Below are 26,374 nucleotides of genomic sequence, written 5' to 3'. Positions count from 1 at the left end.
GTTAATCTTGCGCAACAAAGACGTCACGAATTAGCTGTTAACTCAAAAACAAAGCATATACTTACAGCGATTATTGGCACATTAAAAATAACACTCAGGATTCACAAGCGGGTATTTCTTTTATTGGGTACAAAGTTAAAAGTTACGTCGTTCGGAATATTCAAAAATTGAAAAAAAATCACACTGGCTGATGATTACTTATGATTGTCATATTGCAGGAAGCGATGGCGGCACTTTTTTTTCGAATTTCGACTAGAAACTATCACAGGCTAAGATGCGTTCAGAAACACGCTCTAGACAATACTGATGGGAATACGATCCGTGCGCGCGGGAGTTTATTTTTGGCGTTAACGCGTGCGCACTCGAGAGATTTATTTTCTCTCCCGTCACAGTTTACTTTTGGACGTGAAAAGGTCATTGGACATGAGGTGCGATTGTTTTCGATGAAATTAATGAAATTACTTTCAATGTCAGACGCAGCCATCTTCAATTCGGCCATTTTGTTTCAGATTCTTTTTTTTTTTCGTTTTTTTTCAAAGGCTTCTTTTAGGCAGTGTAGTTAAAGAGAATGAAGCTATTGACTATTGCAATAGTTATGTTCCCGTTTTCACTTTCAATGTACATAAATTATATTATAATTTATGTAAATATTTGTTCACTTCACATTTATAAGTAATAACAGTTGTATAAAATTTCAAACCAAGAGGGATTTTGATTATTTTTTTACACACTACACAACTCGATTGTATTTCCAATTTGTGAACCGTTAACGAAACTGATAGATTAAATTTAAATCTTAAGTGTAAAAGGAAACTGTACTAAATACATAATTTTATGTCTTCGTATTTGAAATTCGTTATTTTCAAACACATTTGGATTTTTTTATAAATAACACACGCTTGGCCACAATCTCACCTGATATTAAGCGACGATATGACCGACGACGGTACGCGTTTGCCTAAAAAATGCCTATTCACTCAAGCCGTGAATAGTCCCAAATTGTACTTTTCGGGAAACCGGTAACGTATTCCATTCGTTTGCCGTACGCATCAGAAAGGAGAGAGCAAAGCGCTTAGTGCGAATAAGTGGTAAATCTACGATATAAGGATGGAGTGCTCCGAGCCTTTTAGTAGACCGAAGGAGGAACGGTGAGGGTGGAACCAAATTGAATAGTTCCTGAGCACAATCCCTGAATTGTATGTGATAGAAAACCGACAAGCAGGCTACATTTCTGTGAATTACATGTATTTGCCTAGTTTTATTTAAATCGATTTACGGAAAGTGGGTGAAATCCAACTAACCAGATTCATTCCCTAATTATAAGGTGGCAACCTTTAGAGGTAGGTAATTTTTTTCAAAGTTTAAGAAGACCACTACTGAGGTACTCTCTTTCCAACAAAAAAAGACAATCGAAAAGAGAACCTACTCCATTTTTCAAATCCGTTAAAAAACAAAGATGTAAGACGTAAACTTCAAAAATAATTTGTTTCCTTAGTGAATTAAACATATACCCTTAGCTAGTGCAGAGTAGCCCCCGTAGTATGGCTATGCATGATAGTCGCGACGCGCGCGATAAAATTGGAATAAGCGCGCGCTATTGGCTATTTCAATCAGATCTAATTTCAATTTTATCGCGCGCGTCGCGACTATCATACATAGCCATGCTACGGGGGCTGTACACTAATCATCTTGAAGACCAGTTCTACGTTAAGCGTCAAATCTTATCAATTTTGCAAAATCCCCGCCTTCAGTAATTGAAATACAAAGAATAGCTTCTAAATATATAAAATTACTACTACGCTGGCATTTAAATTGGACGATAAAACCTCAGACACTGTGTCCTTTCGACCACGAAATGCCAACAACCTCATATAAATAAAAAGTGTGCAACTGCCAAATTAAATGTGACTGCAGCCTTTGATCTCCGTGGATCGCGGACTATGTAGCCAGATGCTTTATATCGGGTGTAAAGAGTAGTATAGAAGTTGAGTGGTGCTAAATCGGTGGTGAATTACAGTGCAACATTACAGTAAAGCTTTTAGTATCAATACAGCTCCTTGTGAAAGAGTTCGTCCGGGGAGGTACTGTCTTACATATTTCTGCCGTTAAGCAATAATGTGGGCTGTGTTTCAATTTGGTAGAGTAGGGTTGCTGGTGAAGTTATCGGTACATACAACTTGTCAACTTATGCCTCTGGGTGACGGGCGAAGTCGCATTGCTATTTTCAAAGTCAGGCAACACAGACACGGTACAGCGGCAAGAGAACCAGAGCGTGCTACATAGCAGTCGTGTAGCTCGTGGCAGGACCGCAGCTTGAAAGCGGCGGGTGTGACACCAAAAGCAGTCACGTTTCATTTTCTACACAGGTTTTAAAGAAACTACCATATCGCTGTCTTGTCTTGATTTATCTAATCAAGAAAAATGTTTGCTTTTATTAGCGTTACGGAAGCAATGCAAAATAAACTTTGGTCGAATTCTTCGAAGAGTTTTAAAAATATACAACGTGCGATCCCGGTAAAGCACCGCTCCGTAACCGGACGGTTGCATAGAACTCAATGGAATGGCTACTGCTTTGCACCTACACTTGCCCTGCATTCGTCCCGGTTCCGGACCATGCCGCAGCCCCGCTACCCAGTTTGCGGTAGCAGGATACATAGAGAACTCGAATATTACAGAAATTTCCGGGTCCAGAACGCTCCCGCTGCCGACTCTGTGTGGCCAGGGCATTATGGATAGGTATGTCGCTTTACACCACGCGGACGACTTGATATCATAAAAATAAATGATTTTTGTATATCACCAACCAATTATACGTTGGCTGTGAACCTACTTCGATATGCAAGTTCCTGCATAGATGTTTTCCTTTACTGTTAGCTAGAGGTATATCTACTAAACATTTGCTAAATGTACATGGCTTACAAAAGTCCTAGATTCGTACTGTCTATTGCCAAATAGGCGCTTTGTCGTCGAGTTGCGGATACCAGCCCGTTGCACCAAGTATTGCCACTTTTTTGTATTACTTATAGCTCATAGAATTGAACAAGAGGTAACCGCTATTAAAGAATGGTGGCTCAAAAAAAGATAGTTCACGTTTGTGCATTTAGCGCTGCTATACACAGAATATGTTATATTTTACTAGAATTAGACGCTGAACTTTCCATGGGTTAAAATAATTGCGTCACAATTTTCGATCGATATTCGACACCCCTCAGTTAATATTCCAACTTCCTGAATAATTCTCACGCTCGGTGTAATAAGGTCACATCTGCAAAATGACAACATTTCAGAAGAGCGGTTCAAAGGTTCTACGAACGAAATTAGTTCCCAACTTTTTATTTTATACATAATTTGTTTCATGTGTACCTGAGTAGTTTATATTACGTAATATTTAGTTATTAATGACTGTTGGTGTGATAATTTTATTTATTTAATTTATTATTATTAAGGTTATATACTATTTGGGTACGAATTTTTTTTTTGTGATATCATGAGACGCGACTAACAAGTCGTGCGCTTTTATTAAAATCGCAAACAACGGGTAATGCCCGTTGTTGTTGTTGACAGTATCATGTGAGTTGACAAGTCCCATATGCCTGTAATTTCACCCTTTATAGCACTGCATCCTTCTACTATACTACTATATCAATTTGGAAAACTCGGACGTATGTATGTACACCGAAATCATAGCGATCTGTTTCTGCTAACCTTTGAAATGAATATAATTGCTTTGCTTTAATACGAATACGCCCAACACTGCTTTTGCTATCTTTTTAAAAAACCAACATAACGAAATCCACAGAGAACGTATTTTCATATGTCTGATACTCCTTTTTAATTCGTCCGTAATTAAAATGTACAGTGAACAGTCGCCTGAACTTCAATCCGAAATGCCTGTAACATTTTAAAAACATTACCAGTAAAAACAAAGCAAATCGTTTTTAAAACTCAGCAAGTTTATTTTGAAATTCACACTTGAGGAATTCTATTTAAAATGTATGATCACTCAGTGGCAGAGTGGGTGCTCGCCGTACGTCCACCGTTATAATACATTTCTGCATTTTTACAGTTGGTATAAACAGCCGTCTACACTGCATAACACAGATCTTCTTCTTCTCAGCATATTACTGATTCCACTGTTGAATATATGCCTCTTGGTATGATTTCCATAGTCCTCGGCTTGCGGCGACTCTGTTACAGGTCGGCCCTGCCATCATTTTAATTTCGTCCGACCACCTCGCAGGTGGTCTGCCCACACTTCGTCTTCTACTTCCAATTGCCACTTCTGCTTGGCAACCCGTACGCCCACGTCGATGACTACCACCACAGAACAATAAATACAGTAGAAGTGTTATCATTATTAATACAAAGAAAGAAAGAGACAGAAAAATTCCTTCGATCCGGCCGGATTCAAACCGACATCTTTTAGCATACCGTGTCAAATGCCATGCTAACTAAGCTAAGTTGGTATAGTGTGATGAAAATTAAATGTTCTAGTGAGCTAAAACTGATCTAATGATGGCATTGGCATACAAGTGAGAGGAACTCATCAATGGTGTACAGCAGCTGCCTTGTGTTTGGACTCAAATGATTCGTTGTGACGTAACATTTCAATGTCATTGAGAAGGAGGTACAGATTACTTAATAGTTACTACGTAACAGATAAATCACTCTCATACAAGATCAAAAATACCTAATCTGACTAATGACATCAGGCGCTCACTACGAGGAAAAAGGAACTTAAGCACGCGCACAGAGAGATGAAAATAATGTTGCCCGCCGTGTGCAGTCGTGCGGAGCCGAATGCTCATAAATGAAAGATTTGTATGAGCGCTTGTGCCGACGTCGGTACATTCAGCGGCAGGCATTTATCGCGTAACCTTGAGCAAGTGACAGAGGCCCGGCTGCGGACAAGAACACAGCGAAAGCGAATAAGACTTCTGAGGTCGGTTATTTTGTATAAAATAGTTACAATATCTATTGCTCTTGGTTCTCTCTTGCCAATTTTTTTTATGTTTATTTCTTGACTGTGACTCCAATTTGTTTCATTCGAAGACAATAGTATTATTGTAAACTCAATAAATTACGTAAATAATAAATTTCTTTGTCTGGTCATGTCCCTATAGTACATAAATTCGGTGCCAAGACTCTTTTAGAAAATTCGTGTTAAACTTAAAAACAAAATTCACAACAACATTTGTGTAACGATGTTGAATTTTTGCTTTCTGAGGCATAAATTTATCCTTTTGGTTGAGATATATCTCGCGAGAGCAGTAACATTTAATTTGGTAAGGAACATTAAAAGGTACAAAGAAAAATGAAGAAATGTTTAAAAAGCGGGAAAGAGGACAAAGTGAGAACAAATGATATTTCATAAAAAAAATGTTGTAGATCACACTCTACGTGTTTGATACACTTTCCAGTGGCCTTTGAGGCTTTTGTTCAATTCAACCTATAACACATTACATCACTGACGTTACGAACGCCTTCAAATGACACGCTTAAACCTATTTTCATACAATATCAAAAACGCAGTTGCAACACCACAATTGCGCCAAGCCACTTTTGTAGACTAGAATACCATTAACCAATTTATACGTCCCACTGCTGGGTACGGGGCTCCTCTCAGGTGAGGGTCAGGCCATATTCCAATTCGCTGACCCAATGCGGGTTAGGAACTTCACACGTTTTCCGAAAGTTGAGAACCTGCTTCTGGACGCTTCTTAGTAGCAGCAGAGTTCCTTGTGTAAGAATTCGTCCAGGGAAGCACTACTACCTTATGTACTTCTGCCGCCAAGCAGTACTTACAGACTTGCCAACTTTTGTCTCAGGGTGACGAGCGCAGTGACCCAAAGGTCTTTGCGATTTAAAGCTCTGGGTGGCACTGCAACTGTTATGGATAAGCATATCGCTTACCGCCAGGTGCTCGACTATTATAATTGTCCTCTCACTTGGTATGATACATAAATTGTTTGTTAAGTTATCGAAAAGCAAACTCCTGATCAATTTTGAATATGTTGACGTGAGTTGGTTTATTCGTTATTGGGATTTAGACTTTCCCCAAAGATCGCCACAAGGGTCGCTCTTGTGCTACTTTCATCGAGCAGATTAGCGCAACCTTCACCAGGTCATTGGTTCACCTTGTCTGCCCACGCTGTGTCTTCCGGCACACGGTCGCCATTCGAGTTGGTTTATGCAATAAGTAATATAGGTCAAGTCCCCTGTTTTGAAAAAGTCGCGCAGTCGGTTCTGTACTATTTGTAGCCCAAGGCAATTCCCACTTATTGAAATATTTAGCGTGTCTTTGCCGCTTTTAATATTTTTAATGCATTCTGTGTAACGAGGACAAATATTGAAGCGGTACTAAGAGTTTACACTGAAATTCGAGTATGTCTTTAACATTTTGTTTTATTTTATTGGGGGACAATCAGTTACACATGTGAGTAAAAAAATACATAATATATTTAAAATAACAATATCTAAACCTATAGTCCCGTAAATATACTTTAAACAAAAGAAAAAGATGACCGGCAAACTGACACAATTATAAACATCTAAGTACAACAACGAAACTAAAAACAACATAATGCAGCCGCAGAGGCAATTCGCTGCGTTCTGGAATGGTCGTGATCTAAATCTAAATGAACCACAGAAGTACAAAAAAGAAGTAACGATTGTCCAATCTCTCTGTGGATCAACACGCAGCACATCCAGCATTCCTTTTCTTTTATACAATTTATATTAATAGTGTTGTTTTGATGGCGCGTGAGAACCCCGGAGAAATAATTCAAAATTATTGAATATCCTTCATAAGTTTCTTACTAGTGGCGCTGACGACTACAAAAAGCGATTTAAACCCAATATTAAGATCTGCAACAAGCATATAGAGGAATTCACAAGATTTGCTGACTCGGTTTTTAGCTCAGGCACCGGTGTGGCAACAGACGCTGGTTCAAGTCAAGTCAGATCGAAAGAATTTTTATTTGCTGTTCGTTCTTTGTATCAATAGTAATAACAAACTACTGGAGTGTTTTTCACAAAAAAAAAATAGATGGAATGTCATTGTAGTAAAAAATCATGACATTCAATAAAATAAATTATCGAACACATTATTTTTTAGTAGCAGTAGCGCTCCTTGTGCAAGAGTTCATCCAGGGAAGCACTACCTTACCAATTTCTACCGCTAAGCCTACGTCTGAATTACTAAACTAACAAGGCTTTAACATACCACGTAAGTTGCTAAGGTTCTCACAGTGTTTTAACCTATTCCGTACCCCGAACTCCCACTCCAATTTGGGCCACTGCACCTCTGGCCATACTGGCACGTCTACATAACAGTAAGTATATCAACACTGTTGACATCTTTACCGACAGTTTGCCCAAGTTTAGACATTCTATCAAGTCCCTGACATAGTAAAATATCTTAAATATATATGTAAATATATATGTACTATTGGTAGGACTAGAGCTCCTTGTAAAAGAGTTCATCCAGGGTAGTGCTGCTACCTTATTTATTTTTGCCGCCAAGCAGTAATGTAGCATTCGATTTAGAAGGGTAAGGTTGCTGGTGAAATTACAGGCACATGGGACTTGTCAACTTATGTTTCAGGATGACGGGCGCAGTGGCGGTGCTCCTCAGTTCTCTGTGATTTAAAGCACTGATTGGTACTGCAACTGTTATGGACAGGCGTGTCACTTATCACCAGGCGGGCGACTTTTTCGCCCCGTCACTTGGTCTCATAAAAAAAAGTTGACTAAATTTGAAACCTCGCAACTTCGTTATTAGACGTTGTCCCTTTTTTACTCTCCAATTGCAATATCGGGCAATAAAAGCTTAAAATAAAGGTATAATCATAGATTGTCATATAAAATATATGTATATGAAAATTCTAGTAATCCTGTTTGTTGTGTCTACTTAAAATGTCATATTAGTACCTCGGTTTACGAATTTAGTCGATGATGATATGATATTTGTTTTGATTTGTCATTTTTCTTCTTATTGTAAGTCCAGACAGTTGTCTTTTTTCGGTATATTGATAGATATTGTTATCAAGCAATAATGAGAATTGTATACATACTTATTTATGTATATATGTACCTATATGTATATATTACACTATTTACATATTGATGCTATTCATTATCATACTTATGCAAGTAACGGTTTTTTTTTTATTTATGTACTTTATTATATTTCTTCCGCACTCTCTCTTGCACGCTATTGCCCGCTTATAACCTTAGCTCTCACTGACGTAGGTTGGCTGGAAGAGATATCTTTTAGAGATAAGCCCACATTTGCTCGCTGTCTGTTAATCTAGTATTTCTGTTGTATTTTATTTGGCGCAATAAAGAATATATGTATTTTATTTTCTTACTTTGTGTATCTTTCTTTCTTTGTAATTAATTTATTGTGTTCTTATACTACAATACAATTACGCTTGTGTCCAACTTGGGTAGGCTACTACGAACTTTCACCCAATACACTCCAAGTTGTTCTCTTTTACCTTTTTTTGTAGCAGTGGAGCGCCTTGCGAAAGAGTGCGTCTAGGAAAGCACTGCCGTGAGGCAGTAATGTGAGCATTGTTGCATTCCAATTTTGAAGTGTTAAAGGTGTTGATCAATCAACTTATGTCTCAGAGTGACGAGCGCAGTAGCAGTGTCCGTGAAATCTATGATATTTAAAGCTCTAAGTAACCGGAAAAAGATAAAATATAGCTGGTCGTTGACATAGAATAACTCGGTAAATAACTGTGACAGCTTAATATTTGTTACATTTTGAACTATTTTATATCAAAAACAACATTATTCACTCCTATACGGTACATTTTTCAAATCATTTAAAAAAAGATTGTCAAAATATTTAGAGATAGGTAGTTAGATTTTTCTTCGGAAACCGGTGTCATCTATTACCCAAATAATAGCCTAAATAAAGAAAAAACAATTGATTATTGCCACCCGCTTCTCACTTTAAAACAAAATTACAAATAAACTTATTGGTTTCTTATTATTATGTATACAAAGATCGAACACAAAGAAAAAATCCTTTGATCTGACAGGACTTCACCTGCGTCTGTGCCACACTAGGGCGACTTTATTATAACAAACTATACTCTGACCTAGAATCAAAGAGATTTTTTGTAAATAAAGAAATGTTATGTCACTGTCAAAGTGACAGGTCAGGGATACAAAACAAGTTTTCACTAAAAATCAACATAGTAGTAATGGCGCGGTAGGTAAAATATTAATTTAACTGCTGATTACTATGACCAAACTTTGACACTCAAAACAGTTTGTAGTAACTACAACAAGGTTGAAAATTGAACAAAAACTGATAATAATAACAGCAATAAAAAGGCAACACCTAAATACAATCACAAAAACGTCAATAACGCATTATTGCACACGCGCAGCGAAAAAGGAACACATTCGAATTAGGAAACGGACGAGAGACAAATCAAAGTAAAGACAATGGTGAAAGCTGTCAAAACCAAAAATTGTTTTGAGCTTCTGCTACTTGCTACGATCATACCAGTGTCTGAAATATTTTCTATCAATATTTCTTCATATTTTTATAACCTTGACAAAAATATTAACTTCGCACAAATAAATCTGCCTCCGTGGCCTAACGGTTACCATGCCAGACTGCCACGCAGAGGTCCCAGGTTCGATTCCCGGGCCGGGAGAAATAGTTGTATGGCATACAATTATTTCTCTCGTGAGTTTGGATGTAATTTGTGGTTTTTATGTGTGTGTCCATGGCACCCGCGACACAGGGTTTCCCTAGTGCGGGGCTATGTTGAGTGTGTGCGTTATTATTATTATTATATTAAATACTTCATAATCATTGACTTACAAATAAATGGACGACGGATCTAATACAAAAACCACGAAAAAAATGTCCCAAGTCAACCTATTTAAACGTAGTGACATATAAAGGAATATGAAAAAGCTAAAACGTTGAATTTAAATTGTAATGTCATCGCAGTACTGTCTAATTTTGCTTGCTTCGCTGTCAGTCGAACAAACGAAGACTAAAGCGTGAATGACGCTCTGTATACGATTTTAACGCCCTATAAGTTTGGACACTTTTTAGCGCGGACCCGACGTCTATATAATTGTAAGTCAATGGTCATAATCATTTAAATTTTCCATTCTAAGGATTTTAGCGAGAAAATAAACCTTAACTTATGTTTTTAAACAGATTGAGTAACCCTCTATTTGGAAGGTATTTTTTTGGTGTAGTAACCACTATAGTTACAAAAAATATCTCGGATTCTAGGTCAGAGTATATTATAACAATATTAATAAAAAGCACATTCTCATCATCTAGTGGAGTAATTTCACAAAAAAGAAATAAATATCGTGGTAGTTAAACATCATAATATTCAATACAAACAATATTACAACTTATTAGTTTTAAAGCGAGAAGCAAATGAAAACAAATGGTAGTAAACTTGCTAGTATTAGAGGTAGCTTTCCATGAAAGACACGTCGACTAAATTAAGGGTGGCCTTTGTGAATCTGGAACGTTAGACCGTCGTCGGACTAATACTTTTAGCTGTTCTTCGGGATCTTTTCATTTTGATAGCTTAGGCTGGGGATTAGACTTTCCATTGAGGTCTTTCTTCGATTCTGTTTCGTATAGTTCGGTACTTCTAATTCTTGGACGCGGCTGAAGATCGCGAATGCTTTTGTTTTAAGATACCAAATGAAAGGATGAATAAGTCGTGCGCCTGGTGGTAAGCGACACGCATGTCCATAACAGTTGCAGTACTTCTCAGAGCTTTAAATCGCAAAAGTCTGAGGGGCAATATCACTGCGTACGTCACCATGAGACATAAGTTCACAAGTCCCATGTGCCTGCAATTTCACCAGCATCCTTACGTTTCAAAACCGGAACGCAGTAATACTCTTTTGCTCTTTCACAAGGAGCTCTTTTGCTACTCTGTTAACCTAAACCTATTTGTATAAAAAATTTACTTCTTGTAACCGCCAATGGCCCTCTACAATTTACCATACTAAACTCACAGACGGGGCACTACAATAAAGTACAACTCTACGATGTCATACATACAGCCTATCGGGATCAGCAGAGACAACAGCTTCCCATTTGCTACGATTCTGACACACATCCTTCGCCGTATAATCAAGCGAGTGTCAGCGCTTTCATTCATACTCGCCATTTATGGATAATCTTGACCTGGCCATTCTCAATTAGTTTATGGCAAGTTCGCCTTACCTCCGCCTGCGATATTAGTCCAGTTGTTCATTGTGGTTATCTTAAAAATGGTGTAGACGTCAGAATGGTCACGTTTCGTGTATCAGTTTCTCGTTCGCACTTCCAGTAGCAATACAAAATTCTTTCATTCCACTTTGACATGCCATGATAATCGTAATTATTCAAACTACTAATACCTTTGGAGGAATATAGAAGATTCTTATACTTCGAGATCTGTTAGCAATAACAAAACTTCTTACCTTTCATTTATCATGGTTTGCCCGATGACGAAATAAGTATACCTTAACTAACAGTTTAAAAGAAAGCAAAAGAGAAATGATTATCATAAATCTTAGATAATGAGTTGACAACGTATAAGCGTAGTAAAATAAGACCAACATTATTTGATTTTAAATTCGGGATCGTTAATCGTGTTTATAAATATATTTTATTTACCTCGACGTTGCAATACAGCAAAATAAAATATTTTTATACATGATAAGTCCCGAATTTAAAATTAAATAATGTGTTAAAAACGTGAAAGATTAAGTATGTTAACTCCATACAAACGTAGCAGCAAAACTTGCATGTGAGCACGCTCACCGCGCATACAGACGCGATGTGTACGACATTCGCATAATCTCGCAGTGCACTTGCATTGCATAGCGTGGGTAATTACACACGCCATTCTAATCATCATCATATCAGCCGAAAGACGTCCATTGCTGGACATAGGCCCCCTCCAAAGATTTCCAGACTAGTCGATCGGACGCGATGTGTATTGGTCGGTTACCCACCGTCATTACCATTTCATCCGTCCATAGAGTAGGGTGCCGTCCCACTGAACGCCTTCCGGTTCGTGGTCTCCATTCGAAAATCTTTCTGCCCCAACGGCCGTCTCCGTGCCAGTCACATATTTTATTCCTAAATAATTCGTTTTAGGATTTTATTTTAGCCGTTTTCAAAATTTTATATAATCGGATAGAGTACACCCTATCTATATTATAAGGAGCAATTATTTTAATGGTTGATTTTGCTATTCTCTAATTCAAGGTGTTTTTCTCTCTCGATAAGTATATTGAGTAGTGAGAACCGATTTTTATTATCTCCTGTGTCAAGTTCCGTATAGTGGCGAACTGGGGGATGAATCCGGGTTTGCGCACTTTCCGGTAACCGATTTCAAAAAACTTGGCAAATAGATGCGATTCCACGTACTTTTGAGGTCGGCTTTTTTAGTACTCTGTACTGAGATTATTAACTGAAGTTCTTGTGAAATTTTTCTGAGTGTTCGATCTTTGTATTTATAATTATAACAAACTAGTGGAGTAATTTCACATAAAAATAATTGAATATCAATTCAATAAAATTTTAAATGCAAGGTAGCTGTAAAGGTATCTGGGTGACGAAATATCGTAGATTTCTCATAGATGGCGCTACGGTAAAAAGTCGTTGAAAAACCAAATACAAAAAGGATACGACGCAAGCACATAGAAAAATTCGTGAGGCCCGCTGGTTCGTTCCGTGGCTTAGTTGGTATAGCGTCTGGCACGGTAAGCTAGAAGACGTCGGTTCAAATCCGGCCGGATCGAAGGAATTTTTTATGAGTGTTCGATCTTTGTATTAATAATTATTATACCAACCCCTGTCATTAAAAAAAAATAAACAACTTCAAAAATACGTCACGACAATCGTGTTATTGTTTGGGCTGGTGATTTCGGTGTTTATTTATTGAAAACATACCCTAAGTAGCGTTTTTTAAGTTTACCCTGAATATAAATGTTTATAAACTATACTTTAAGGAGTAATTTCTTGATAAACGTTAGAACCACTCAAACGGAATATTATCAAATTTACCCAAGTACACCAAAAATTTCATTAGTGCTTTTTAAGTGCAGGATTTGCGGTGTAAACTGCATTTTATTTGAGATGTTTTTATTGGTAGTACGGAGGGTATTTATTTAGCAATGCAGAATAATAATTTTTATTTATAAAAACTTGTATTTAAACTGAATGCTTTTCTAATTTGCGAAACTAAATAGCCACGAGTTTGAGAAAGTAAGGCATCGATATTACGACTATCTGTCTTGACTGTGTCGTGGACGTTTATTTTATCGTTGAATGACTATCGTGTCTAGCTATTCCCACTAGATTGCGACGATAATTTATCGGTTCACGGCAGCCGCCTTGTCGTTTGACGGTTGACGGTTTATTTATTATCGGACGACAGTCGTTCTAGTTCTTCCCGTTGTCACGACAGTCTGTTGTCGTAACGATAAAAAAGTCATGAACGTCACGACTATCTGTGGTGACTGTATCGTGGACGTTTATTTTATCGTTGAACGACTATCGTGTCTAGCTGTTCCCACTAGATCGTGACGACAATTTATCAGTTCACGGCAGCCGCCTTGTCGTTTGCACGACGGAATCGTTTAAAGTTGCGATTATCTGTCGTCACATTTTTATCGTTTCGGTTTGTTTATTGTCAGACGACTGTCGTTCTAGCTCTTCCCATAGTCAGGACAGTCTGTCGCCATAACGACAAAAAGTCGTGAACGACAGTTAATCGTGCGAACAACTTCATTTAAATATACTAGTCACGACACTGACACTTTAAACTGCATTACTATCAGTAGCTACGACGTAATGGAAACGCTCCCTAAGAAAGCTGGTGAAATTGCAGGCACACAGGACTTTTCAAGTTATGTGTCAGAGTGACGGGTGCGGTGGCAATGTCCCTCAGACCTCGGAATTTGAAGCCCTAAGTGACACTGTAACTGATATGGCCCGGCGTGTTGCTAATCACCAGGTGTACGACTTGTTCGTCCCGTCATTTGTAATCATAAATACAGAAAATGTAAATGATATCCACAAATACAAGTTACGAAATTCAAAAAATATAATTTCTAAAAAAAATTAAAATATAAAATTCTTTTCGATCCGTACGTATGCTACTCGGCTTGATGCAAAACCAATAGCTATTTCCATGTAACAAATACTATCTAATCTACATAGGCAAAATATAATATCCATTTTTATTATCATGGCAATATCTTCCAATACCGCCTTTTATTCCGCATAAAAAGCCTATCGAAGACGTTTTATTTTATGAGAATGCGATATGAAATGCATGATTTTTCTCGACGTGCCTGTAACATATTATGTATATCGTGAGTTAAGGAAGAATTTTCTCTTAACTATGTTCAAAGTTTATCGAATCTTTTTAAGTGGAGTGTCTCTTGTAAATTCCCATTCAATCTAGCCCTGAATAATAGTAACTGGTATCAGGTAAAGCCGTCTCAATGGTGACAACAATACTCCAAATCCGAATTTGAGCTTCACACAGATTTAAAAGGGATCCCGGTGTATGCGTCGTTTATTTCAATTATAGTGAATTCGTCCAGCGAAATACTGCCAATCTATTTCTGCCACCAAGCAGTAATGTAAGCAATACAATGTTCTAGATTTAAAGGAAATAGGGGATGCATAATAAATGTACTATTGAATATTGTGTCATCACTTTTACTACTTTCAAATTGGATTTCCCCCCCGTAAAAAAAAAAAAAAAAAAAAGGCTGGTTTCAGAGCAGTGCAGATTTATCTGCGGACCGTCGTCCGCGCGGAGCATCGGAGCGGAGTAACACGTGTGGCGTTAGAACATCGTTTTACAATGACGCGGATTTTTCCATACGGAACACGCTCCGCGTGAAGTGCGTTCATTTTAGGCGACTGTCTTCAGTGAATATCGGCACTAAATTAAATACTAGATTCAGAGCACTGTAGATGGCCCGCAGGCGGTCTGTTCGTGCGGACCGTACGCACAGCTGTGAAATCAGCCTAAGGGCGCGTTCCCACTAAGTCGTGACGACAAATTATCGTGCAGTTTACAGTGTCGTGGCTTGCATATTTAAATGAAGTTGTTCACATATAGCACGACACGATTAACTGTCGTCCACGATTTTTTATCGTTACAACGACAAACTGTGTCGTTACAATGGGAACAGCTAGAACGACAGTCGTCAGACGATAAAAAAACGTCACGATAAAAACGTGACGACAGATTGTCGTAGCTCCTACTGTCGTCACGATCTAGTGGGAACAGATAGTCACGACAGTCGTTCAACGATAAAATATCGTCCACGACAGATAGTCGTGATATGGGAACAGGCTAGACACGACAGTCGTCCAACGATAATAAAACGTGACGACATAGTGGGAACGCGCCCTTGCGATGTACATAATGGGTTAGTGGGGTATAAATATGGCTAACCATTCGGAACGAGTTCATTCATGAAACAGGCATTGAAAGCATACTTCGACTCTCTGACGTCCACTAACTAAAGCGCGGCTAAATGATAAACGGTCAAATATCCGTTTCAAATAGCAAAAGATGGAAGTACAACATTGTCTTTTAAAAATAGTTAAAATTGGTTGATATGTTCGACTTACCGGAACTTACCCTAACGATACATAGCTGAAATATCAATAAACAATTGCATATTCTAAAACTGGGTTATGGTTTTTTATGATACTGATCTCAAAAAAATATTTTGTCTTTTAGAAGCTTTTTTGTTAGCGGACAGCTCTGTTCTTCACTACCCCAACCCCTCGTGGTGGCAGTATCCAACTACGTCCCCCTCAGGGAAAACTTCCACCGCGTTCGTAGGACTCACCATCCCAGGGAAGATCAGTTCAGCGTGTACTCGCGTAGATTTAATAGCAGTAAACCTCCTTGTGAAAGGGAGGTACCGCCACCTTACCTATTTCTGCCACCAAGCAGTAATGTGAGCATTACTGTGCCTCGTCAGCTTATGTCTCAAGGTGACGGCACAGTGGCAGTGCCCCTAAGACTTTTGCGATTAAAAGCTCTAAGTGGCACTGCAACTGTTATGGACAGACTTGTAACTTAACATCAGGCGCACGACTTGCTCGTCCCGTCATTTGGTAAGAAAAGCGAGGCCGATAAGGCATGACAGACCTGTTTCAATTTTAAACGAATACGATGTAAAAGCGTCACTGGCGACATCGGCGATCGGGTGACGGCGCCGAGTACTGAGTCCTACTCTCGAAGAACGAAATATGTAGGACCGCATGTTTCGTAATAAGTCCAGAACGTTCCATATAATAACCCCCAATAACGTAGTGACTATATTGAAAATAATATTTTTGGTAAAGCTATAAAATAAATTTAAAGAAGAAAGTATAAAATACAAGTAAAATATATTTCGTCGTATTCTTCGTAGTGGCGTATTTCTGAAATGCAACGTATGTTATTTTTTTTAACTTTTTAGTTAGTTTCCCAAGAATGTTACTTTTCGATTTTCGTCACATTGTTATAAAGGGTATGTACGTGTAACTGTGTTTTGTTTTTTTTTTATTTTCCATTTTCAAATTGCATATTAAAATGCCGATAGCAACTTGTAAATTATGAAACTGTTAGAAAGCACTTAGGAGAACTTTCGATAAGACTCCATAAAATGTAAAGTATAAAGTTTAGCGTGCTATCGACTGTACTTCCTTAACAATACAGGATTCTCCTCCTAATGAGTTGCTAAAAAATTCACCGCAATGCAAGTTTCATTAAAATTCTGTTTTAATTTTACATTTCTTCACAAACTTCCAGCTCTTGCTCGAGACTTAACTTCAGAAGTATACGAGATTTTTGAAAGTTCTCCTTAAATAATGAGCGCTAATAGTTTTTCCACTGGACTTAAGATAGAGGAATAATAAATCAAGGCAAATTTTACTGAAAAGAAGAGGAAAACGAATTCGTAAAACTATATACGCATGTTGATCAATAACAATTTTAAAACATAACATAATCAGTACAGAGTACTAAAAAACCGGCCTCAAAAATCATTCATCCCCTAGTTCATCATTCATCATCAATCATTCATCCTTAGAAGTGGAATATTTTCTTTAAATTGTAATGGGATCACCTAAGGTACCCTCTTTCCAACCAAAAATGAATCATCGAAATCGGGTCACAAATTCATTTTATAAGTTACCGCGTAACATACATGCAATAAAAACAGTCGAATTGAGAACTGTCTCCTTTTTCTGAAGTCGGTTGATAAATATTATAAATCACTATATTTGAAACATTATTTCTTACTTATTGTAAGACTTTTATATCAATAAAAAACTAAAAAAATATGCGAAGAAAAAAACGCGACATTTGACGCGTTTGGATACGTCCTGGATACTAACACAGGGTGTACTACGTGAGTGCGGACGCCGATTACAAAGCTTTGCATTCATTGACTTACAATTATATGGACGTCGGGTCCGCGCTAAAAAGTGTCCGAACTTATAGGGCGTTAAAATCGTATACAGAGCGTCATTCACGCTTTAGTCTTCGTTTGTTCGACTGACAGCAAAGCAAGCAAAATTAGACAGTACTGCGATGACATTGCAATTTAAATTCAACGTTTTAGCTTCTTCATATTCCTTGAAACGTCACTACGTTTAAAAAGGTTGACTTGGGACATTTTTTTCGTGGTTTTTGTATTAGACCCGTCGTCCATTTATTTGTAAGTCAATGTTTGCATTGCAAAGAATTGCAACAACCAGCAGCCATGGGAGTCAAATCTGTCTTTGTGCTATCGCCATTCGCGCAAATGAACTATCGCGCATTTGAGCTTTCGCGTAAATGTCTTCCCATTATCGTCATTCGCGTAATCGGCATTCGCAATCACGTAGTACATCCACTAACACATAGTACGAGATTGCAAGCGGGAGCAATTTGTACGTTGTTCCGATTAATTTTATAAATATCAACATAATTATGCAAATACACTTTGTGTATTTGTCAAAATAATTAGAAAGAAAAAAAAAACAAAAAGACAATGAAAACAAATTCAAATCCATCATTCAACGATATTTACTTTGCGATTAACTAGTCGTTAAAGCCTGTTTACACAATTCAGTGTAACCGCGAATAAACTTCCCAAAACCGCGTGTATGGACACACTTTCTCCATACACACCACACACGCATTCATATGCAAACGCGTACTTTGTTTGCGCTAGGTAATAATGTATAATTCACAGCTGACGAAGCACGTCGAAGTATGAGCATGGATCGATGGTTCTAGCTATCTTCGCATATTCTTTGATCAAGTGAAAACCACATAAGTCACACACAAATATGAACTTACATAGAGACATAAATAGATTACTTTATTCACTAATATGACATAGGTACATATTAAGCACAAAATTAAGTTAAAATACAAATTGTCAATTTTGGTTTTTTAGTGACACGGTGCACGTCATGTCACTCTGGCACGGATTACTGGTTCGAGTCCAGCCGGATCGAGTGAATTTTTCTTAATGTCTAGTCTAATCTTTGGTATAATAATATCAGTGATATTCAACTATTATAAGTAATTGAATAACTACATATTATAATACCTATAAAATTGATGATACAGTGGATCTGTTCTGTTATTTTTATTACTAACAAAATTAAATATAAACAAGTTATTACAGAATTTTGTTTGTGTTGAAAATTTTCAATTGACCGAATTTTCGCTTACAAAAAACCATCTCACATATTCTCGCGGGAGTCGTAAAAAGCATCTAAGTTATATACTATATAAGCGTGTCCTTAGAACAATTTACAAATTGGGCCCCAGAGTCAGGGAGCGTTCCAATTATGTCGTGACGACAGATACTCGTGCAATTTAAAGTGTCGTGGCTTGTATATTCAAATGAAGTTGTTCACATATAGACAACATGATTAAATGTTTTTCACAACCTGACGTTACAACGACAAACTGTCGCGACAATGGGAGCAGCTAGAGCGACAGTCATCCGATAATACATAAAACGTCATAATAAAAATGTGACGACAGATAATCGCAGCTTAAAACTATTCTGTCGTGCAAACGACAAGGCGGCTGCTGTGTATTGATAAATTGTCATCACGATCTAGTGAGAACAGCTAGACACGACAGTCGTTCAACGATAAAATAAACGTCCACGACACAGTCAAGACAGATAGTTGTGATATGGGATCAGGCTAGACGCGACAGTCGTCTAACGATAAATAAAACGTTATGACTCAATAGGAACGCGCCCTTACTCCCAGAGATTAGTTCAAATAAATTCACATTCAATATTTTTTATTTTTTTGTAATAAACCTGAAACTAAATGAGATACAAAAAACCGCTTATAGGGTTTATATAAGCTTATATTTTAAATTTTGAACTGGGCAGGCAATACTGTTGTGGCGGACTGTATCAATGGGGTTCGGTTGCTATTGAGGAGTGGGCAAGACCAAAGGCAATGTACTTACAGTTTATATAACTGCCTCCGTGGTCGAACGGTTACCATGCCTGGCTGCCACGCAGAGGTCCCAGGTTCGTTTCCCTGGCCGGGAGAAATATTTGTATGGCCTACATTTCGCACCCCTCATGAAAGAATGACATAAGTGGAGTTACGTCAAAAATGTTTATTGTTCCATTAGATACAGAAAAATATAACCCACATCCTCTCCAATTCTTGTAACTCTATCTACAATATTAGTCGAGATGTGGGTTATACTTTTCAGTATCTAATGGAGCAATTGGCGTAACTCCACTAATGCCATTCTTCCATGAGGGGTGCGATTTATATCTCTCGTGATTTTCGGTGTAATTTGTGGTTGTCTATATGTGTGTCCGTGGCTTCCGCGACACAGGGTTTCCCTAGTGCGGGGCTACGTTGAGTGTGTGCATTATTATTATGCTATTATTTACACGTTCATTGCCGTGGTGGGTCAAATTGACCGGCATCTCATTTACCTGTTGAGGCCGCAAGGGGGTTAAAATGATCGGCACGACATATCTAACTTTGCGATGCTCGTTCACGCCGCAGGTGGCAAACGCTATTAGCCATAATGACCGACATGGCCCTGACTGCTGTTGCCACTTGGTTTTTAGTGGCATATATATTTTTCGACTAAGAGGAATATATATATATATATGTATATATTTCGAATCAAAAACATTTACTTTAATTTCAAAGTGGATTTAAAAGTTACAAACTAAGCAAAAAAATCGTTAATACGAAATGTCATTCTCAAATGAAAGACGTACGTCAGTTTTAGGTACACATCAATCGAACATTACGTGTACGTACTCTGCCCGGCAAAATGACCGGCGTGGCCTAAATGTAATAATTATTGCGTTTAGGGTTGAAATTCCCGGCACTAAATATAATATCAAACTAGAATCAAATAATGAAATATCGCGAAAAAATTATGTAGGCACGTATACAAATGAGGCAAAAAACAGTCATACAAACTAATGTCATATTTTGAACATTTTTGAAAATTCTAGCCGACGACGAACGTGTTAAACAATACCCGCTCAAGCGATACATGCTGCCGTAGATGTATACCACACCTAGAGGTGCCGGTGATGATATCGGATATCGAATTTATAACAGGTAAAAGAACTAATATTAATTGCTATTTCGGTAACTACTCTAGCAAACCATAAAGTTTTTAAAGCCTGGGTCTGTCATTTAAAAAAAATAAACAACTTCAAAAATACGTCACGACAATCGTGTGTGTTATTGTTTGGGCTGGTGATTTCGGTGTTGTTGTTGTTGTTGTTGTTTATTGAAAACATATGGTACTCAAACGGAATATTATCATATTTATCCAAGTACACCAAAAATTTCATTAGTGCTTTTTAAGTGCAGGATTTGCGGTGTATTACTGCATTTTATTTGAGATGTTTTTGTTGGTAGTACGGAGGGTATTTATTTAGCAATGCAGAATAATAATTTTTATTTATAAAAACTTGTAATTAAACTGAATGCTTTTCTAATTTGCGAAACCAAATGGCCGCCATTTTGCGGTAGGAGAAGCGCATCGCGTGAGCGGTTAAACAGTAACCAAACAGAAAACAAACAACAATGACAAAGAATAAGGCGCCAAAAATAAGTACATTTAAATTTAGAATTTCAACCTAATACTGCTAAAAAGAATAAAATATGTACAAAAAATATATAGCGACTTGTAGCGACTGCTATGATTCGCTACAACCGTCTTTATAATTTTCCAACTGTTATTTACTCAAACAATTTATAATATATTTACTTCCCTGGAGGTTTACTGCTACTAAAATCATAATAAAAACATGATATTCAATAAAATAAATACGACCACACAGTAGAAATCATTTTGATTTACATTTTAGTTTTTACTAATAGACTTTTCCTCGCAATTGCACTTCTTTATGGGGTCATTTTCATTTATAATAAACAATAACTCTCCTGATGGATGACACACACCAAGCTTCGCATTCCCATACGTTTCGTAACGTTTTGGCAAACAGCCGAGTCGCGTGTTTCAGTTTGATTCTTTTTTATATTCGTCCCAAAAGATGAGACAGTGGAAAACACAAAGTGTATTGTTTTGACTGCTATTTTTTAATAGCAATAAGAACATATTGAATGTAATTAATATTATAACGTTTTACAATTATTATGATATTCATTACTCCACTATTTATAATTATTATGAGTCAGTGGAAGTGCAATGCTGCTACCGTAAGTTGAAAGGGCGTATGTGACACTTTTTCAAAAAATGAGTTACATGTACTGCCGTGATCAGTAAAAAAAGACAAATCTGAAACAGTTTTATTTTTTCCCTAGATGGATTAAGTATGAAGTTACCGTAAGAGAAAAGGGCTTAAGTACCCATGCTTTTATGGTGAAACTAAGTTAATTGGACGCATTTAATAAAGATATTAGTAAAAAGGCGTATTTGCCTAGATACATAAATTTGTTTTAAGTATACATTTCAATCATTTAAGTAAATGAAAAGACGCGAGTCATATTTAAGTTTCTATCTTCTTCAGTTAAAACTGTACATATATCTACTTATCGAAAAATGTTAATTTCCCAAATGACAGTTACACAATGCTTGCGTACGTTTAAAATAAAGTGAAAATGTTACCTCTTACTTAATGTAATAAAAATTTAAAAAATGTTAAGCTACGACACATTGAAAAGAAATTGTAACTACGTGCTGCCCTTTCGCCTTATTATTACACTAAAGTTAACAATAATGTTGTAATTACGCTAACCTGAAAACGCGTAAGTGGTTACTCGCGCCCATCTTACCTAGTATTGAGTATCTTACGAACTTTTTTTTACTAAGATGTAATGGAAAAAGGTTAATAATTTGATAATTGAGCATAAATAACTAAGTATTTTATTTTTACATTATGCATATAATGTAAACCTATTATATTGCGTTTGCAGAAAGTGTTTTTGTCTTTTCGTTTGGTGACAGCGGACATTTTTAATTTTTTTTCTTTGAACATTATTTTCTCGGATTTCACTTTTTATCACAAGCGCCCTTTTAACTAAGGACGACACAATGTATCACTTTGGAAAAAATACATATCTGGACACATAATTAGGGCCACCACGCATTTTCATTATTAAGTGCCCTAAGCTTAAACAATGTTTGATTGATCGAAAACTATTATGCAATTTTGAAACTAGTATATACTAAACATCTTTTCCATAAGTCCTTGTTGGGAATTTCGAGTTGAAAAACGAGGTGACTCGAATTATGTGCCCGGGAGTATATATAGTAAAAAAATTTAGGATATACACTGATTATTTTACGGTGTGAAAACAAAATTTTCACGATAGAATACCTCGAAAGAAAATCGCTGTATTCAATAGGTACGTTATATATAGCATTTTTTTTTAAATCAACTGAAGTAAATAGAACACGTATAGTATACGATATATATTTTTCAAAAGGCTTTCAAATCGCTTTAAAAAAAATTTAATTCGGAAATAAAGTGTGTCCCTGCCGTTCGACCTAAGCAAACTGAACCGTATTATTACGGGAAAAAATCGATTTCGAGCTGAGGCAGAATCGACTCTTAATAAAATGATCGAACACAAAGAAAAATTCCTTCGATCCGAACCTGGGAACTTCCAAGTCTGCTAATTTTTTACGAACCACTGGTCGTTATAAGCCCATTGAGACTCCACTGAAATTATATTGCAATTATGATAACATTTGTTATTCCGCTAAATTCTAGTTACAATGGCACTTGAGTCTCAATTAGAGATGGGTTTTGCCCGATAAATATCCGTTTTTACTGAGTATTTTGTGTTTTTTTTATAATAAAATTAATTAGAATTAATTTTTTATTACATAATTACGTTTTTGCCATTCTTTTTTTGTAACAACACTATTCTACTATAGCCTAAGGATTCTCTTTCACATTTGACACACAAAATCTATTAATAAAAACACATGATATAAAAATAAATAGGAAATGAAACTATTTTTCCGGATTTAAATCGCGTAGATTTGTTTTTTCAAACAAACCGACGTTTCGGTCCCTTTACAGGTCCCATGGTCACGGTTGACTGAGGTGGTACAGTCTTCAACCAGTTATGTCTAATATTGATGCAAACCACTCTATTTTTTCACTATAGTTACTATAATTATTAATTAAATACCTTATTTTTAATTTTACAAAGAAAACATTCTAATTTACGCTACAATAAGTTTTACAAATTATTTTATTGAATTAATATTTATTAAGTTCAATTTATTATAAATTAATAATAGAAATTAGAATAAAGTAAAACATTAGATTAGTACTGCGTTTTAAATCCGGGAAAATAGTTTCATTTCCTATGTGTAACAATCGCGAAAACCTAAGAACTCGATATAAAAATAAATGTTTATAATTGTGTAGGTACACAAAGTGTTTTAAAACGATACTTGGTTTTACTAAATATAAATAATAAACTACGATTAAAAATATTTATATGCGTTTTCGGTTAAATATCGAATAAAAATGGATATTTCTCCAGAGTATTTATCCCAATGATATTTATCCATGACCCATCTCTAGCACAATAGAGTCAGTGAAATGGCAGTTATGGTATTCATTCATCAGTAACTAACGATGGTTGATGCCTTATAAAACTACCATGGCACCTGCTATGCATTACTAAGATATCTACGAATCGCATTAACTAGCTCGATCATGGTTTCTTTGTTTACAAATGTCACGTCAATGTCATGTTTGACAGCTCAAACTGGGCAAGATTACAAAGATGGCGCTGGTGTACTTTGAATCTGTTCAGCTTAATTAGTCGTCTGACGTGAATCTATAACACGATGGTCATTGGCAAAGTTGCCTTATGAAAATAAAGACTGAAGCTTATGGTCAAGACTTTATAAACGAGCGCGCGTTTATGACAAGATAGATTTTTTGTGGAAGATACTTAAAAAAAATGATCCGAGCGCGGCAAACCCTGTGAACTTATCGCGTAATACTCAAAAATCCGTTTTAACCTGATCTATCTAACTTTCAAACGAATTACTATGAAAAGTGGATAATTGCTATCGACTGACGTTATTATTCACCACCGGCTTAACGAATTCATAATACATTGTGTATAAAGGGCGGTAAATAAGGAACCACCAACAAGACTCTATTATCTTTCGGAGTCGAAGTTCGTAATTCCCGTACCGCCCGTGAAACACAACGCTTTTTATCACATTTGCAAGTAAATAGTATGACTGCAAGCAGGCTAACTTGGCTATAATATCTCAAATAAAACCTCTTTTATGTTTCATTAAGTACTACACTTCTAGGTGTTGATTTGCTGAACCAGCATTTTTTTAAATCAACTGCTTAAGAAAAAATTCAACACAAGCGTAGGTATTTTGCATGACTGAATATCCACCAGGTTCGCGGAGTAGCAAATTAATTTAGCTCCAGTCTCTTATAATTATTAATACAAAGATCGAACAATTAGAAAAAATTCCTTCGATCCAGTCGGATTCAAATCGACGTCTTCTAGCAAACCGTGCAAGACGCTATGCCAACTAAGCCACGGAAGGAACCAGCGAACCTCACGAATTTTTCCATGTTCTTGTTTGTCGGATCTTTGTATTTGGTTGTCAACAAATTTACCTCCACTTTTATTAATAATATTAATATAGTTTTAATATAAAAGAAGCATCGACGCGATGAGAAGACAATAACGAAATTAATAACGTACCAGACAATAACATCAATAACATTTTTTTTAAATATCAAGTGACAGGACAAACAAGCCGCGTGATAGTAAGCTACACACGTGTGCCTGTCCATGACAGTTGCAGTGCCACTCAGAGCTTTGAATCGCAAAGGTCTGAAGGGCACTGCCACTGCGCCCGTCTCAAAACTGGAACACAGTAATGCTGACATTAATGCTTGGCGGCAGAAATAGGTAAGGTGGTATACTTTCCTGGACGAAGGAAGACGGATGGAAGGACTTCCTTTCACGAGGAGCTCTATTGCTACTGAAACCTGGTTTCAAATCAGAAAATTCACTATATTATGAGCACTAAAGCAACGGAATACGCTCCGAGAAAAACGAAAATTTAGAATAGTTCGTTTTCCGAATTGATTTTGCGGAGAAATTAACCTAGTACATCCTCATCCAGCGCCCAAGATTTAAACCGTTGGGCCACCGAAGTCATAGAGAAAATATTTAAGTACCTACAGTCCGCCGTACAAACCCTACACTGTACCACAAGGCTAGCTATTCTTGTCGCAGATTGAAATCGATATCGTCTCCAAACGGAAAAGTCGTTCGGAAAATGGCTCTTAAAGTTTCTGATTTAAGTTTAAATTTGAAAAAACGGGAGTTCAGTGTTGTTTTCAACATGAGCTATTTCTATATACTATTAGTGAAGATTTTTTTTATTGCACCTCTTTTGCATCTAGTAACTGTATTGCGTTGGCATATGAGCAGTTTAATGTGCAATAAATAATATTGTTTTATTTCATTCTTGCAATAAATGAACATGGCGAAGTGATTATGTCATACTCAGAAAGACCATTACAAGAAAAAGCAATATACACGTTAATCCGTATCATTGTCATATAATTTTAGATGGTAAATTATATACAACCATCATACAACCTTTTCTTTGTTATACTGTCCCTAAAATTTTGGTATGAGATAAATTAACGTGTTTTCATCGTTGTGTTTCGACAACTGCGCAGTTACACGTCGCTTTCGACGGCCTTGGCGGAATGATGTCGTTATCCATATTTAGTTCCAAATGCCATGCGTCCACGGCGCCCACGTGTGAAAATAGCTACGCGTTTCCTTATTACTGCGTGA

General features: G+C 36.8%; 1 protein-coding gene across 4 annotated transcripts in view; it reads right to left on the bottom strand.

The window, feature by feature from the left end:
* LOC113236045 (RING finger protein nhl-1) overlaps positions 1-26,374 on the bottom strand; it is a 285,844-nt gene that overhangs the window by 49,514 nt on the left and 209,956 nt on the right. The window contains exon 1 of one of the 4 annotated variants that reach the window (XM_026472036.1): positions 199-288. The exons of 2 other annotated variants lie outside the window; for them this stretch is intronic. The gene's annotated coding sequence lies outside the window, so the exon portion shown is untranslated. One more of the 4 variants, XM_026472035.1, reaches the window with a different exon arrangement.

The sequence above is a fragment of the Hyposmocoma kahamanoa genome, unplaced genomic scaffold, assembly GCF_003589595.1.
Source record: "Hyposmocoma kahamanoa isolate Upper Pololo Valley unplaced genomic scaffold, ASM358959v1 88, whole genome shotgun sequence".
Taxonomy (NCBI): domain Eukaryota; kingdom Metazoa; phylum Arthropoda; class Insecta; order Lepidoptera; family Cosmopterigidae; genus Hyposmocoma; species Hyposmocoma kahamanoa.
Note: the sequence above shows the minus strand (reverse complement) of the source record. Positions and strands in the feature narration are given on the sequence as shown.